Raw genomic sequence first — 5,230 nt, 5'->3', positions numbered from 1 at the left:
AACAGTGAAAGGGGAAGCACAGCGGAGTCGCCAGTGACCTATTTTCACTCTTCTTGGCCACGCCCCTGGCCCCAGCTCCCTGTGACAGCAAGGCCACTTCTGGGTATTTCTCTGAAGGAAATACAACCCTAACTCGAAAGGATATTGGCACCCCAATGTTCCCTGCAGACATGGAAGCAACCTACGTGTCCATCAATGGAAGTGTGGATAAAGAATATGTACGCAAAGGAATATTTTTCAGCCATGAAAGAAGAGTATCTTGCCATTTGCTACCACATGGATGGGACTGGAGGGAATTACCCTAAGTGAAATAAGTCAGAGAAAGACGAATACCGTATGATCTCACTTACAGGTGGAATCTTTACTGAAAATGAACCCACAGATACAAAGAACAGTTTGGTGGTTGCCAGAGGCAGGGAGTAGGGGGTGGGCAAAAGGGGTAGAAGTGGGTTAAAGGTACAAATTTCTGGTTATAAAATGAATAAATAAATCCTAGGGATGTAAGTTATAGAATGGTGACTATAGTTACTATTGCTGTATTGTATATTTGACAGTTTCTAAGAGAGTAAATCTTAAAAGTTCTCATCACAAGAAGAAAAATAGTAGCTATTTATGCTGATGAATGTTAACCAGACTTATTGTAGTGATTGTTTTGCAGTAGATATAAATATTGAATCATTACATCCCACACCTGAAACTAACATAATGTTATATGTTGATTATATCTCAATTTTAAAAAGAAAATAGGAGTGGCTATAATACAGGTGGCTCAGTGGTAAAGAATCTGCCTGCAATTCAGGAGGCCCAGGTTCAACGCCTGGGTCAGGAAGATTCCCTGGAGGAGGGCATGCCTACCCACTCCAGTATTCTTGCTTGGAGAATCCCACGGACCAAGGAACCTGGTGAGTTGTAGTCCATAGGGTCGCACAGAGTTGGACACAACTGAAGCCTTCTAAGCGGCAACAGCATAATAGATTTCAGAACAAAGAAAATGATCCAAGACAGAGAAGGATATTATGCAATAAGGAAAGGGTTGATCCAGCAAAACATAGCACTCTAAATGTGTAAGCACCAAACAACAGAGCTACAGAATGTGTGAAGCAAAATCCAATAGAAGTGAAAGAATAGACAATCCACAGTTATAGTTGGGAACTTCAACACTCATCCTCAACAACTGATAGGAGAGCTAGACAAAAACAGCAAAGGACAATACCATCAACCAGCAACATCATCAACAAACAGTATCTAGCTGACATTCACTGACTACTACTCCACCCTAAAACAACAAAATACACGTTATTTTCAAGGGAGCGTAGAATGTATACCAAGATCAACCAAATTTAGGGCCATAAAACAAGCCTCAAAAAATGTGAAAGAATTGAAATCACGTACAGTATATGCTTTAACCACAATGGAATCAAACTAGAAATAAAAAACAGAAGCATCCCCAAATACCTGAAAACCAAACAGCACACTTCTAAATAGCCTATGGATCAAAGGGAACATCTCAGGGGAAATTTAATAATACATTGAACTGAAAGAAAATGAAAATAGAGCCTATCACACTTTGTGGGACACAGCTAAAACACAAGGGAGAAATTTATGGCACTGAATGTTTCCATTAAAAAAGTAAGTCTTGAGAGTTCCCTGGTAGTCTGGTGGTTACGACTTGGTACTTTCACTGCAAAGAGCTGGGGTTTAATTCCTGGTTGGGGAATTAAGTTCCTGCAAGCCAAAAAAAAAAAAAAAAAGTAAGCCTCAAATCAATAACATAAGATTCCATCTCTAGAAACTAGACAAATAAGAGCAAAACAAATCTAAAACTGGCATAAGGAAAGAGACAATAAATATAAAAGCAGAAATCAATGAAATTGAAAACAGAAAAATAATAGAGGAAATAAAATACCTGGTTCACTGAAAAGATCAAGAAAATTGACGGATCTCCAGCAAGACTGACAAAAAGAGAGAGAAATTGTTAATATCGAAAGTGAAACAGAGACTATTTCTACATACCCTGCAGATGTCAAAAACATAATAAGAGAATATCATGAAAAACTTTATCTACTTAGAGTAAACGGATCAATTCCTCAAAAAGTACAAGCTACCACAACTCAATCAATATGAATCAGATAATTTGAATAGCCCTATAAATACTAAAGTAATTTAAAACATGCAAAATGAGCGTTCAGGTCAATATGGTTTTACTGGAGAATTCTATCCATCATTTAAAGAAGAATTAAAACCAATTATACATAATCTATTTTGTAGAAAATGGTAGAGAGAATGCTTTCCAACTCATTCTATGAAGCCAGTATTACCCTGAAACCAAACCAAAACAAAAAAGACAAATACAATACAAAACACAGAGACTCTCCTGGGACTCTGTGGGGCCCTCGCAGACTCCGGGGACCCTCCCAGAGGACTCCACAGGACTGGAAAAGGTCAGTTTTCATTCCAATCCCAAAGAAGGGCAATGCCAAAGAATGTTCAAACTATCGCACAATTGCACTCATCTCACACGCTAGCAAAGCAATGCTCAACATTCTCCAAGTCAGGCTTCAGAAGTTCCAGATGTTCAAGCTAGTTTTAGAAAGGCAGGGGAACCAGAGATCAAATTGCCAACATCCACTGGATCACAGAAAAAGCAAGAGAATTCCAGAAAAACATCTACTTCTGCATTATTGATTACACCAAAGCCTTTGCCTGTGTAGATCATAACAAACTGTGCAAAATTCTCTGAGATGGGAATACCAGACCACCTGACCTGCTTCCTGAGAAATCTGTATGCAGGTCAAGAAGCAACAGTTACAACCAGACATGGAATAACAAAATGGTTCCAAACTGGGAAAGGAGTGCATCAAGGCTATATATTGTCACCCTGCTTATTTAACTCATATTCAGAGTATATCATGTGAAATGCTGGGCTGGATAAAGCACAAGCTGGAATCAAGATTGCCAGGAGAAATATGAACAAACTCAGATACGCAGATGACACCCTCCTTAGGGCAGAACGTGAAGAGGAACTCTTGAGTGAAGAGCCTCTTGATGAAAGTGAAAGAGGAGAGTGAAAAAGCTGGCTTAAAACTCAACATTCGCAAAACCAAGATCATGGCATCCGGTCCCATCACTTCATGACAAATAGATGGGGAGACAATCGAAACAGTGAGAGACTTTATTTTCTTGGGCTCCAAAATCACTGCAGATGGTGACTGCAGCCATGAAATTAAAAGATGCTTGCTCCTTGGAAGAAAAGCTTTGACCAATCTAGAGAGCATACTAAAAAGCAGAGACATTACTTTGCCAACAAATGTCCACCTAGTCAAAGCTGTGGTTTTTCCAGTAGTCATGTATGGCTGTGAGAGTTGGACTATAAAGAAAGCTGAGCACCGAAGAATTGATGCTTTTGAGCTGTGATGTTGGAGAAGACTCTTGAGAGTCCCTTGGACTGCAAGGAGATCAAACCAGTCACCCCTAAAGGAAATCAGTCCTGAATATTCATTGAAGGACTGATGCTGAAGATGAAACTCCAATACTTTGGCCACCTGATGCAAAGAACTGACTCACTAGAAAAGACTCTGATGCTGAGAAAGATTGAAGGCAGAAGGAAAAGGGGATGACAGAGGATGAGATGGTTCGATGGCATCACTGACTCGATGGACATGAGTTTGAACAAGCTGCAGGAGCTGGTGATGGACAAGAAGCCTGGCATGCTGCAGTCCATGGGATCACAAAGAGCCGGACACAACTGAGCAACTGATCTGAACTGATAGTATGAAAAGATAGTATGAAAAAGAAAACTACAGACCAATATTCTTTGTGAAAATGGGTGCAAAAACCTTAACAAAATGTTAGCAGATAGAATTCAGCAATATATCAAAAGAATTATACAACTATAACCATGTGGGGGTTATTCCAGGGATGCAAGTCTGGTTCAATATTTGAAAATCAGTCAATGTAATCTCACATGAATGGGACAAAGAAGAAAACTCACCCGATCATATAAGTTGTTGAATAAAAAGCATTTGGCAAAATTCATCACCCTTTTATGATAAAAACTCTCTGAAAACTAAGAATAAAAAAATTTCAACTTGCTTACCTACAACTAACCTACAAAACATACTTAATTCTTAACAGTGTTAATACTCTCTCCTTCAAGCTTGGTAGCAAGGCAAGAATGTTCACTCTCAGTTACTCCTATTCAATATAGTTCTGGAAGTTCTAGACAGCATAAGAAGATATAGAAAGGCAATAAGAAGCATATAGATCTGAAAAGAAGCAATAAAATCTATTCACAGATAACATAAAGGTCTGTGTAGAAAGTCCCAAGGCACCTACAAAAAAATTCCAAAATTAATAAGTGAATTCAGCAAGGGTGCAGAATACAAGATCAACACAAAAATTAGTCACATTTCTTTATATTAATAATGAATATTTAGAAACTGAAATTTAAAGTACAAGTCCAGATTTCTTGGGCTTCCAGTTCCAGAGGACGGAGAAGGATGCATGCTCATCTCCTTCGAGAGCACCAAAATCACAACTAGCTGTTGAACAACCGTCAACAGGAGGACGCTGAACCTACTGAAAAAAGACACCCTATGTCCAAAGACAAGACATGACAAGACAGTAGGAAGGGCACAATCAAGATTAAATCAAATCCCATACCCCCTAGATGGGTGACCCACAGACTGGAGAACAATAATACCAAAGAAGTTCTCCCACTGTTCTGAAGGTTCAGAACCCCAGGTCAGGGTTCCCAGCCTGGGGACCTAACAAAGGGACTGGGAACCTCCAGGGATCTGACAAATAAATAAATAAAAAATAAAATTAAATTAAAAAAAAAAAAAAGGCCAGTGGGGCTTGATTACGAGACTTCATGGAACTGGGGGAAACAGAGACTTCAGTCTTGGAGGGCACAAATAGAACCTTGCAAACACAAAGACTCAGAGGAAAGGAGCGGTGACTCCACAGGAAACTGAACCAAAACTGCCTGCTAGTGTTGGAAGGTCTACTGTGGAGGTGTGGGTTGGGTTGGCCGGGGCTTACCACAGGGACAGAGGGACCGGCAGCAGCTGTTTTGGAAGGTCCCTTTTAGAGTAAAGTCTCTTGGAGTTTGCCATTAATCAGACCATAGAGCCCATGGACCCCAGCGCTGGGTCAATTTAGCCACTCAGTCGTGTCCAGCTCTTTGTGACCCCATGGACTGCAGCATGCCAGGCTTCCCTGTCCATCA

This window comes from Ovis aries, chromosome 14 (genome assembly GCF_016772045.2).
Source record: "Ovis aries strain OAR_USU_Benz2616 breed Rambouillet chromosome 14, ARS-UI_Ramb_v3.0, whole genome shotgun sequence".
Taxonomy (NCBI): domain Eukaryota; kingdom Metazoa; phylum Chordata; class Mammalia; order Artiodactyla; family Bovidae; genus Ovis; species Ovis aries.
This window is presented reverse-complemented; position numbering follows the sequence as displayed.